The sequence below is a fragment of the Sceloporus occidentalis genome, unplaced genomic scaffold (assembly GCF_023333645.1).
Source record: "Sceloporus occidentalis isolate IW3139 unplaced genomic scaffold, rSceOcc1.0.p SCAF_9, whole genome shotgun sequence".
Lineage (NCBI taxonomy): Eukaryota > Metazoa > Chordata > Lepidosauria > Squamata > Phrynosomatidae > Sceloporus > Sceloporus occidentalis.
Window position 1 is genome coordinate 23,020,017 of NW_028316989.1, and position 13,560 is coordinate 23,033,576.

The following is a 13,560-nucleotide window of genomic DNA, read 5'->3' on the forward strand; positions in this document are numbered from 1 at the left end:
CTATGATTCTATAACTGTAACTTTAAATATCCAGAAAATGTGATGGGCCTCCTGACTGGTATCCATAGAATCATAGAATTGGAAGAGACCCCAAGGGCCATCCAATCCAACCCCATTCTGCCATGCAGGAACTCAGTGAAAACATCCCCAACAGATGGCCATCCAGCCTCTGTTTAAAGACCTCTAAGGAAGGAGACTCCACCAAAATATCTGAGAAAAGAGTGTGTTCCTCTGTTGAACAGCCCTTTCTGTCAGTAAGTTCCTCCTAATGTTGAGCTGGAATCTCTTTTCCTGGAGCTTGCATCCATTGCTTTGTGTCCTGTTCTCTGGAGCAGCAGCAAACAAGCTTGTTCCTTCCTCAATATGACACCCCTTCAAATATTTAAACAGGGCTATCGTATCACCTCTTAACCTTCTCTTCTCCAGGCTAAACATCCCCAGCTCCCTCAGTTGGGAGGGCATTGTTTCCAGACCCTTCACCATTTTAGTCACCCTCCTTTGGACATCCTTTTTAAGCTTCCTATAAATTTACAACTAGTCTCCAGAAGTTTCTCAGGCAACTAGGTTAAGGTGGGTGTCCTGATCAGACTGCTTTCTGGGAACACCGAGTCTTGATATAATGAGGACTCATCTAGTAAGGAATTGACAGTGTAAATCCCAAACCAAAGATACAGAGTGAATACAGACTGCCCTGAATTTCACCAGAGAAATTTATAGTTTTTTTTTCCTTTTACTCTACAGTTTAGAATAAATTACTCTGTAACATTTGGGGGGTAATTAGCATATATCAAAGAATTATTCAGCCATGATTGTTTCTTTAAAAAATCCCATAGACCTCTTTTCTTTCTTTCTTTTCTTTCTTTTTTTTTAAAGCACCACTGGAGCACATTTACTTTTCTATTATGCCTTTGAAATTAAGTTATATGGCCCTAATAATAGTCTCGGCTTTGAAAAAGAACGTGGTGTTTAAAGAACAAACTCTCCAATGTCGCTGGCACGACATATTTGTCTTGCAGTTAATTTCCACTCGCTGTTGTATTATTAGACGTTAACATGGTAGTTTTGTTTAATCTGCAGCTCCGTCGCCCATGGCTGACTCCAAACTGATCGCTCGCGCCCGTTGATGAAAGTCCTAATTCATCCTTGTTAGTGCAATTAGAAGGAAATTGGATAACTGTACTGCTTCTCTCCAAAGGTCCATGAGAGGGTGAAGCATTCCCCTGAGAGGTTAAGCAGCCAGTGTACTTTTGACTGGCGGGTGGAAAGAGACACTTGACTTCCCCTTGTAAAGGGAGGGAAGAGGAAATTAATGTAGACCTCAAGAAGATCTGGAGTGGATGCAGTAGGTGTTGGTTCTCCTCTTCCAGCAAAGCATGGATGGAAGGAAGGAAGGAAGGAAGGAAGGAAGGAAGGAAGGAAGGAATTATGAACCCAGCCGTTATCCTGCACAAAGTAGTGTAAATCACATGTCCATCTCTCCAAGTACTACCCTTCTTAGATGTTCTTCTTTGTGGTTTCCACAAAAATAGCAACAACTCTCACCAATTCCCGGTTGCATTTTTGTCGTTGTTGTTGTTCATCTTATGAAAAATTCATCTCTTGTTACACTTCGTTATACTCGGGAGTTCAAGATTTCTCTGAAGATGCCGTCCAAACATCAGGAATAAACCCCTCTAGAAGATGGCCACTTAGCCCGAAAAACCGGCAAAAACTATTGTCAAGATTTGTTTTGTTTTCCCAAGTGAGTGGTACAATGAATCTTTCCCCCAAAAAAGTATGTATGAGTCTAGAAAGAATTTATAGGAGGAGGGCAGATACTATATTTTGCTGATCTTCTGTGGAAACCAGATGTTAGCTCCTTCTCTTTCCCCAAACACATAGGGTAAGAGATGCAATTAGGAACATCCCAGAAGTGAATCAGGAAGAACATAATACTAGAACCTAGGGTTCTATTTAACATAACACAAATATGGCAAAGGGTGGGAGATTCAAGGTGGATTATTATTATTATTATTATTATTATTATTATTATTATTATTAAAATAGAAATCTTCTTCACAAACCGCATAAACTGCAGAATTTGCAAGTATATTACTTTCTGGTAGTGAACAATGTGGACAGCTTTAGAATTATACCGTTTTGGAGAAAATAAACTGACCTATGTCCAGTGGTGAGGATGGATATAGATTATCTTCAGTATTGGCAGCAATGTGCCTCTGTTTATAAGGTGCTGGTTAACAAAAGTAGGAGGGTGCTATTGCATTCTCATCCTACGTGTGAGTTTTCTTTAGATCTCTGGTTGGTCACTAATAGTACACAGGCTGCGAAACACCACCCCTTTTGCTGTGCCACATTGCTGCAGCAACCAAACAGGGCGGCAATGCTGCACAGCAAAAAAGGAGGTGTATGGGTGCCAGAGGCGTGTGGGTGCTCTGGTGCCCTCACATCATGAGGCTGTGCCCTGTGACATAATGGCACCGATATTAGGGCTCAGCACATATAGATGCTGCACCATACCGAGCCCTAATTTTGGCATCAGGGCATCACAAAGCACTTGTGCGTACTACCCCTGTATGACCAACTGGTCTGTGCAGGCTTTTCATTAGTTCCACCAGAGGATCCACTAGGGATCATTGTTTGTTCTTATTCGGATACATGCTGGATGTTTTAATTGTCTTCCAGATCCATCCTAGCACAGTCCTTCTTGAGCCGATATCATGAATTACACAGCAGAATGAGTGGTAGAGGGAGCCAGCACAGTGCAATGGTTTGAGTGCTGGACTGGAACTCTGGAGATCAGAGTTCAAATCCCCGCTCGGACTTGGAGAGGCACTGGTGAGTTTGAGTAAGTCGCACTCTCTCAGTCTCAGAAGAAGGCAATGACAAAACCCATCTGAACAAATCTTGTCAAGAAAACCTCATGCTAGGTCTGCCATAAGGTGGAAATGACCTGAAGACACATAACAACATAAATAAATAAAAGGAACTGGGGGGGGGGGGGTTGTTTGTTTAGAAAGCTTTTGTTTAGTTCTCCCATTTTTTAAACTGCAAACAGTTGGCACAGCCTTGATCTCATGACACTGGATGCAAGGCCAGCGGGCACAGTATTATAGGACTTGCTGCAAGAATTTAATTTTGAAACAAATAACATGATTTTGAGGGAATAATAAAGATGGATTTAGTTTAAAGTATCTTTGCTTCACATAAGATGTATAAAGGAGTAGAGAGTCAGTGTACCTGCACGACTTGAAAGTAAAATAAACACAGCCAGAGTATGGTAAGAAAGAAAATGTCCACCAGGATTGATGGGAAAATCCATAAAATAGGAACAGGAACATGTGGGGAAATTTCTATTTCTTTCTCTGGTTTCAGATACTGACTGGGAAACTAAAGACTTTGGGAAATGGATGATAGATAGTCCTAGGTTACCTTACTGAAGAGATGAGGATGTAGCAATTTGTTTATTTTGTTCCTGCATACAGCTGGGTGAGATTACAAGTTTTGGGGGGTTTGTTTCTGGAAAAAAATGTTGAGAATCCTTGTTTTGTACAAAACCATCATTTTCTGGAAATGTTTAGTGCAGACAAAAAAACAATTCTGTATTTCATGCAAACTCAAGGGATTTTTGTGCAAAAGCACAGGGGGGAGAATTTTGTGAAAGACAAGCTTTTTGGGGGAATCTTATTTTGGGGGATATGGGTGGAAGATCATAGCAGAGATGGCATCTTTGAGGGTGAGGGCAGGACACATTCATGACCCATTTCATCCACATGGAGATCCACATGTTCAACAATCTGTGGAGAGAGGTGGCATTGCAAGAAAATTCTCTACCATTCTTGCTATAAGTGCTCTGTCCGCCAATGCAGGGTTGACATCAATTCAGCATTCCCCAGTGACAAGGGGTGGAAATACGCACATGCGCATAACCGGTGCCTGGCATAGCAACACGTGGCATGTCAGTTACCCCTCTGTCATCCCAAAGCCTGGCCATGACCAGGCAATTCGGTTCATTGACCAACGTGGATTGGTGAGTAACAGATCTGGACCTCATGTTTTTCAGGCCAACCCTCCCACTAGCTTGCTGTATTCAATAAAGTTGTGTCCTTTTCTGCCAATTTGTGTGTCATGGTTGTTATTCACTTCTTCCCTTTCACAGCAATTCCTATCCTAAAGAAGACGGTAAAGTCATCCTAAGGGTTCATTTCATGCTCCCCACCTCTTCAAAAATTGAAGCCATGACTGAATTAGAGGGGCAATCCAGACTGCCCCAAAGGGATGGGCTGGAGGTGCCCAGTTACCTTCCCAAGGGACGCCACAGCAGCCAAACTGCGCAGCGTGCCTCCAGACCAAAAATAACCCGAAAAAAACAGGTTCTTTTTGGTGCGCCGGGACAATGTCACCAGTGCTATAAGATGCAAGTGCAGCATGCAGCAGTGCGGATGCAGTGCCGCGCTTGCGTTATGCATGCATGCCACGTATCCAAGATGTCAAAACAATGTCACCAGTGTGCTATAAGACACAAGTATAGCATCCAAGATGCAAGCACGGCATGTGGTGGTGCGGATGCAGTGCCGCGCTTGCATGCCACGTATGGACGGTGCCACATAAAGATGGCACCGTTCATACGTATTAGAGTTCCAAAGCCTGCAGTTGCCATGCTCTCTGAAACCCTAATTTTGGCTCCAGCATGGCACTTGTGGCCCGTCTGTTTCAGGCCAGGGTGACCAAATTTAAAGATAATAGGCTTAATCAGAAGAGTTAATTCTGATTAATTAAAATAATTTAAAGGTGATAAGGCACTGTCTCCCTTTGAATCTAACCACCTTGAATAAAACTGGATTGATGGTGTGATTTAGCACCATGGATGAAGAGGGATATAAGCTGTTGGCTGTTTCATTTCCTGGTGCTGCAGGTGGGTAAAAGAGAAAGAATATTAATATAAAGTGTGTGTGTATATAAATATAATAAATCACTAAAATAATTAATTATTCAAATTAACTTTACACACACACACACACACACACACACACTCTGTGGGGACTGAAAGAGATGAGGCATTTTTATTGTGTATAAATCTATCCTCTAGTATTGCTTTTTGTCTGGAGGAAATATTGGACAACAAGATTTTAATTGGCCACTGAAGAAGGTCCAATCTGCACTGCAGAAATAATGTACTTTGTCACCACTTTAACTGCCATGGCTCCATGCTATGAAATTCAGGGATATGTAATTTTGTGGGATATTTTGCTTTCTCTGTCAAAAAGCTCTGGTGCCACCACAAGCTCCAAATCCCAAGATTCCATAGCATGGAGCCATGACAGTTAAAGCGGTGTCAAGCTGCATTACTTCTGCAGTGCAGATTAGACTGAAGATTGTAGTCGGAACACATCTAGTTTCTATTTGAATTGAGAATAGGATGAGATTTTACACCCCCTTTCCCCTTCAACAAATTATTTATGTCTCATGGACCTTCTCCCATGAAGCTATTTATTGTTTGGACTGTGTAGTGTTAATCTGAATAATAGTTCATTTCAGTGATTGATTATATTTGTTGTACACCTTTATATTAATATTAATGTTGATATATATCTATTTCGGTATCTATAGATTATACTCATATCCTAACTCTTTCTGTTTACCTTGTGAATTAGGTCATATCCTTTCCTTTTGTACAGTTTACTCCATGGGATCCTGTTTTTGTTTAGTTTGGTGAACTAGCAGATCAATCTGGTTGTGAGTTCTAAATACCCACAACTACAAATCCCTGTGTGTCATAGGATGTAACCATCGAGGTCACAGTGGGATCATACTACTATAATTATATAGTGTTAAAGGGCCCTTGGTAAGTATTAAAAATACACATCTCTTCCTTAGAGTGGCAGCAAATGTGGAGAACCTCAATGGTCTGAATCTGTCAAGGTTCAGAATCCTATTGGTGACATATACTAACATAAAATGAAGAATGACTTATTTTGAACAACAGCCATATCCACTTCAAGGGCAAACACAACAATAACACAAGTGGATGTACTGTTTGGTCAGGTGTGTAACTCAATTAATTGTTTTATTGATTTAAGTGTTTTAATTGTGTGTGTGTGTTTTTAAGGAGCCCTGGTGATGCAGTGGTTACAACAACGTTGTAAGTTTGGTCCTGGAGGGCTCCAAGGTTGGCTCAGCCTTCCATCATTCTGTAGGTCAGTAAAATGAGTCCCCAGCTTGTTGGGGGCAATTGACTTACACATTTTGAACTGAAAACATACAGGAGTAGCTGTGTTTGCCAGTTTAAAAATGCAAACAAAAATTCACCAGCCATGCTTTCATTGTTGCAAGTTTACAATACAGAAAACATGCAGGGTTTGTCTGTATTGTGAGATAGCGCATTGTAGCTGCAACAGGGAAACCATGAACAGTGAGTGGCCTGTGGACTGGGACCAACCATGTTAAAACAATTTTTTTTCTTCTTAAATTTGGACTGAATCCACATGTTTTAATCTCTACGCTACCCAAATGTTCCTGATGCAAAAACATGGAAATATTGTTCTCTGCCTGCAAAAGAGGCCTGTGATCTCACTGGAATGCAGACATACTGGATTGCAAAAGAAGGTCCTTGTTGAGATACAAATGGACTTTAATTTTCCTGGACTTTGAAAATCTTCCTATAAAAGAGGAGCAGACATCCTGCAAAAGGTATCCTCCCCATCATAACATCTTTACTAAGGACTGAAACAACATGCAGGCATTTGACTAACATCTCCAATTGGTTTTCTCCCCCCTTCTTCTCCTGTTTGGTTTGTAACATCTTGCCTGATGAAGAAGCCCATGGAGCTTCAAAAGCTTGCAACAAGCATATTGTGCATTTTGGTTGGCCAATAAAGGTATCACATTTTGAACTGTTTAGGGAGTGCTGAGTTCACTGATTAGGGGTATATAGAAATGTACTTGCTATTGCTATAATGTAAAGAACTGAGATGAATGCTTGATCACAGGGTTGCCACCATTTAACAACATTTTAACTACATGATTGGCGCTGCAGTGAAATTTGGGTTTATCCTGATCTTCACTAGAGTTGCTTTCACTCCTGAGCTCCTCAGAAAGGAGAGGCAAATCTGTCAGTATTGGTTTCTCCCACATTTGAATTTTGTAAATTTTACTAAATTCTATTTTAAAAAAAAAAAAAATGAAGTGCAACAAAATTTCTTCTCATCTTCAGTGACTGTACCACAAATAAATTGCATGGCTTTCCAGTGGAAAGGGCCCAAATCCCACATGGCTGAAGCTATTTGCAGACAATTAAGCTTACCTCCATGTTATTTCTGCATATCGGGAGCCTCAGGGCACGCAAAGTCTGGGGTTTGTTTTCCAAGCCAGTCTGAAACTTTGCTTGGTAAGAGTGTGCAACTTACTTGAAAAGACAAACAGGAGAAGTTAAATGGCCTCCCTCCAATTGGCACCTGAAAAATAGGCAACTGTTCCTTTAAGTGGCTCTCAGCAAGGATTCCGTAATTGTCTCGGCGGAAAGTAAGAGTTCCCCCAAGTGCAGAGTGATAAATCATGGATAATAATAGCTCTTTCTAAAATAATCCTCAGGCAGAAGAAAAACCCAACAGAGAAGGTGGTGCAGAGTCAAAATGTGGCACCTGAATCTGTCGTTTCAGAGAACTCTATAAATACCCCAAGTGTTGTTTCCTTTGTCACTGCTGTTGACATAATGTATTATTATTACGATTACTCAGCTATTAGGCCATCTAATGCCTGTATTTTATTTACTTCTTTCATTATTTTTGGTCTCTCTTCCCTGTCATTTTTTTTGCTCCTGGATGTGATCTACCTGATCTGCCATTACCTTGGCAGAGACATCTGTGCAACACTGTCCCTCCTGCTAGGACAGAGAAGAGGAAGAGGCTCACTATAGTCACAGAGCTAGTTTGAAAAGGAACTTCTGTAGGAGTGCTGGGCTGTAGGAAGCCAGGGACACAAAGGGCACAAATTTCAGGGGATAAAAAGAGAGAGAAGAACCAGAAAACAAGTGCAGTATCGTACCACAGGGATGGAAATTGTGCATCCACCAGTTGTGGTAGAATGCATCTCCCAGGTAGTCTATCCAGCACAGTGACAAGGAATGCTGACAGCTGCAGTTCCAAAACAGGTGGAAGCCAACATACTTGAAGGGATGTCATACTGAGGAGGAAGCAAGCTTGTTTTCTGCTGCTCCAGAGAACAGGGCCCAGAACAATGGATGCAAGCTCCAGGAAAAGAGATCCCATCTCAATGTTAGGAGGAACTTCCTGAGAGTAAGGGCTGTCCAACAGTGGAACACACTCCTTCCTTGAAGATTTTGGTGGAGTCTCCTTCCTTAGAGGTCTTTAAACAGAGGCTGGATGGCCATCTGTCAGGAATGGTTTGAATGAGAGTTCCTGCATGGCAGAATGGGATTGGACTGGATGGCCCTTGGGGTGTCTTTCAACTCTATGATTCTGTGATTCCATGATTCTATAACCTCATGGTCCTTGGAATGTAGGTGCTAGTGGAGGAATGGGTGAGGGGTGATGGAGATGTCTGACTTATCCATCTCTGATTTATGCTGACTTATGCTAAGATTTTCTTTTAAATGTTTATTCAAAGGATGTTTGCTACCATCTTCCTCTTAATCTGACAGTGTGCAACTTGCGTAAAGTCACTCAGTGGGTTTCCAACATTTGTTAGCATATGCCATTCTCATGGCCAAAACAATATTTAATAAGAATCTCCAAAATGTCTTCTCTACTTCAGCATCCAGAGGTACATCATATTCAATAAATAGATTTCTGGGTCCATCAGGTAATTGATTTTAATCTCTGTTTTCATCATGATTGGGATTTCACAACTGTGTTGATGATCTGGTTCCATCTGTGCATAACCATAACCACAGTTTCATAACAGCTATGAGATAACTAAATTCTCTCCCTCCAAAGGGAAATGGCCATAGCTTCCATGACTAATGACAACATTTGCGTGAAGAAAGCCCAAAGTCCATGGCATCTCCAGTTTTAAGGATTAAATGCCAAAGAACAGCAAAGATATATGCTTGAGGACTTGAGGAGCCACTGGTACTCAGAGCAGACTATAGGAGTTTGTGCAGGAATCTAGAAAGCTGCCTTAGATTAAGGTAGACCTTTGATCCATCTAGCAGGGATGACTTGCCAGGATTTCATGAAGGATTTCTTTCTCCTCCTACTTTGAGATCCCTAGTGCCACCGGGATGGTCTCCCATTTGATACTAACAGATCAGAATGGGTATCTTTAGGTTAGGATGGATGACAGATCCTCTTAAGCAAATATAGTAAATGACATAAAGGAGCTTTCCATGCAGGGGTGAAGCAGCATCCTTTGATTTCCCCTAAGTGCTTTAGTTCTTTGTACACAGTCCAAATAAACACACACAGGATATTGTTGAATTTTACGCTTGTACAAAACACTTATGACCATTTAAGCCCTTGTCACTGCTTCTACAGTCACACAGCATCTCTCCTTCTCCCACCTCCATTTTACCTAGGCTAGAAGGAGAAGGCAGATGGTCCAGTTTCTTGGAAGAACATCCTTTCATGTCAAAAGAAAGAAAGAAAGAAAGAAAGAAAGAAAGAAAGAAAGAAAGATCATAAATACAAACTGCAGCCTCCTCAGGCCACACACAGAAGAAAGATGCATTTCAGTATCAATCTCCATAAAAGAGGAACATCACTTTCCTGCTGAAGATACAGGGAACTATAGTACCATTTTTGTCTTCAGTTGAAAGGACAGCCTTCTGAGCAGCTGGAGTCCCCACTGTCATTCTTCTTCTATCCTAGATGTGTTGGGTGCTCAGGGTAAGGGCAAAGTGTTCCCTGTGGAAGGGAGGACTTATGAGTCAGGCTGAGTAGCCCTGTTTGCAAATAATCACACAAGAGACAGCTTTATTTTACAAGGTTGTTCACACCATTCCAATCCCTGGGTTCACATGCAAGGCAGGGGGTTGGACTGGATGGCCCTTGTGATCTCTTCCAACTCTATGATTCTATTAAGTTTATTACCAATAACTGTCGCATTACAAAAGGGAATCGGATGGGGCAAAGAACGCATCTAACCACACAGAGGTACCATGCCGCCGCCGCCGGACGTTCTCATCATGTTCCACATCCGTTCCAGAGGGGGTGATTTTTGAAAACTCAAAAGCATTGTCAAAAATCGCCCTCTCTGGGATGGATGTGGAACGCGATGGGAACATCCAGAGGTAGCGGCGGCATTCTCCTGTACAGTAAGATGCATTCTTCGCCCCATCCGATTCCTGTCACACCCCCTGTTTGTAACGTGACGGGCTCGTTCTAGGGCCTGTACAATAAACTTATCTGTCTGGGTTTCAAGGGACCCCAGTTGCATCGTGCTGGACTTATTTGGTTGAGTTGCTGGATCTGGCTAGGCTTACAATTTTCTGCAATGTTGCAAAGGGATGCTAGATTGTGTGCATCATGGAATATTAAATGGACAGCTAAGGGTTCTGGCATCTGCCTCAGGAAGACTAGTGTCAGTCTTGCTGGTGCCAGCTCAGTTCCTCCACCCTGAATAGCTGAATAGTTGGAGTTCCATTGTCGGCTATTTGACTTTCATTACTGCTCAGAACCCTGAAGGATGGATCAGATGGGGAAAGCTTTGTACATACATAGTATTACATTTGCTTGTAATACTACTTCTAATGATATAGTCATGGAAGCCTGCTTTCATGCATAAATTGCTACTTTGCTAGATTGGGCCAAAAGGACTTCCCCATTGAGTCACTGTGACGTAGCAGGTAGGATCCTGGAAAATAATTGACGACATCCATTTTCAAGTCTCCATTGGGTTGTGAGATGCAGAGGGAGACCTTGAGCCAATGAAACTCTCAGCCTGACTTACTCCACAGAGTTGCTGTGAAAGTCAAATGAGGAGGAGGACCATGCATAGCCTTCTGACTCTTTGGAGGAAAGGTATGAGAAAAATAGTAATAACATCCCATCATTGTCGTAGGTGGTCTTTTTGTTCCATAGTAAAGTGGAGGGAAAACTACAGTCACTTCCTGAGACAACTTTGAAAGCTTCATAAATACGCAGCATGAACTCAGGTGACAGGAAAGGAAATGAAACAATGCCAGCATGACTAGGGCTGGTTGACTGAAACAAGAAAGTGAAGCTCTGTGAACAAACACAGCAAGTGAAAGCAGCAATTTAATCTTGAAGTCACATCATTTGTTGGTGAACAGAGCTTGTGCCACTGATCATCATATCATGAAATCAATGCTTAAAACTCTAGTGGGCTTTAGTGGTTTTGGCGCAAACCATGCTTCACCTGAAAGTGGTCTAATCAAGTTTCAGTTTTATCTTACACTTGTCATTATGCTCTCCAGTTAAAACACTTGGTAGAAAATTCTGCTGGATGTATTTCAGTTCCCACTCCTTTCCATCCCAGTGGTATAGATCAGGTTGCATATTGTTTTGAATCGAGGATGGACAATATGCAGCCCATATGCCAGATGTAGCCACTGAAATCCCCTTTTCAACACAACTGTTAAAGGTATAGATGCCCTGTCTTTTACTTCATATAATAATAATAATAATAATAATAAAACTTTATTTGTATACCGCCCTTCTAAAAATCAGGGCGGTGAACAACAATTCCGAACAATATAACAACAAGTCATACAAAACATTAAAAACAGATTAATAAAAATAACAAAATGTCCATGCCGGCAAGACAGTGCTGACAAGGGGAGGGGGGGAGAGTAACTGGTCAGGGGTAAGCTTGTTCAAATAAGTGGGTCTTTAGCCCCTTCCTAAATTGGGCTAGGGAGGTGGCTGAGCGGAGCTCGAAGGGCAGCGCGTTCCAGAGGTTGGGGGCTGAGATGGAGAAAGCCCTCCTGATGGTAGAACTATATTTCGCCTCTGGAACGGTTAACAATAGCTTCACCTGGCAACCTCTACCCAATTATGGAGCACCTGCCTTTTCTGCTAAATTCAGCAGAAATTTTTAATTGTCCTAAAAGGGAGAATGTAGGGTGTTTACAGATCTTCCTTTAAAGAAGACATGGGCCCTGTTCAGACCGGATAGTAAGGCTGGCCTGGGGGCAGAGTTGGGGCAACACATCCACATGACACATGCCCCAACTCTGCTCCCAGGGCACCATGACTTCCTGCAGCACTCCACACAGCGGGCAGCATCATGGCACACCTCCAAAGCTGCATCCATATGATGCAGCAACAAAGGAGCACCGTATAGCTGTGGCAATGCAGATATGGTGCCCTTTCCAGGGCTTTTTGTGGCTCCTTTTTGTGCCCTGGAAAGGCCATATCAGTGCCATGGTGTGCAATTGCCACAGCCCTGATTTAATAATAATAATAATAATAATAATAATAATAATAATAATAATAATTTATATTCTTCTTCTTAATCTCAGGGAATCCAAACGGATTGCAGCAGTAAAATATGGTACAATTAAAAGTGTTAGATTAAAACATTACAAAATCCCCACCCTCCCCCTTCACATAAAAACATAATCAAGTCCTAAAAAGCGATTAAACTGAAAAAAGAGTTAAAACATTAATATGCAACAGACTAAAATGAATTAAAATGAGATAAATGAGATTTAGCTGAAGAAGGGGCAACTCCATGCCACCTCTTTGGGGCTGTTTCGACAGTCCCTTACTTTCCAGATAGATAGATAGATAGATAGATAGATAGATAGATAGATAGATTTTGTATCCCAGCACATGATTTAGTATTCAAAGATGATTCTTGAAAGTTCACTCCTTTAAAACAAGGAAGGCATTCCACACAAAGTGCATGTTGTTGTTGTTGTTGCAGCAGCTCCCAGTAGTTTGAGGAAGAAAGTAAAATTTGCTTCCATATCCACTGAAACGGCTCACCTCTGTTTCAATTAAGAAGTGGGAGAAATGCTGTTATCTCTCCATTCAAGTCTTTAGTTGCCTCTCTCATTGTGTGCCTTCAAGTCACTTCAAATATATGGCGACTCCAAGGCAAACCGAACCTATCATGAGGTTTTCCTGAACTGACTATGTCTGACTCCCCAAGGTCACCAAGTCTCTCCTACCCCTAAAAAAGCTAACAGGTTTGCTCAGGTCTAAATACTCTAAAGGTACCAGAGCCCCTCTGATCTTGGAAGCTAAACAGGGCATTTCTCATTAGTACTTGGATGGTGAGTCATCACTGCATGCCAAGTACTGAAGGCTATATTTTAAAGGAGGGAACTGGCAAAAGGATCTCTGAGTATTCCTGCCTTTAAAAAATTCCTAGGAAATTCAAAGGGTTGCAATAAGTCAACATGTGACTTGAAAAAAAAAAATAACACAGAGAGAGAGAGAGAGAGAGAGAAACCTTTGTAGTAGATAAAAATTGAACTTGCATATGCATGTAGTTCAAGACATCCTGTCTACAAGAAATAAGAAATACCTTATCAAGGGAAGTAATAGTGCCACTCTATTCTGCTTTGGTCAGGCCCCACCTGGAATATTGTGTCCAGTTCTGGGCAACACAATTAAAAAAGGACATTGAGAAACT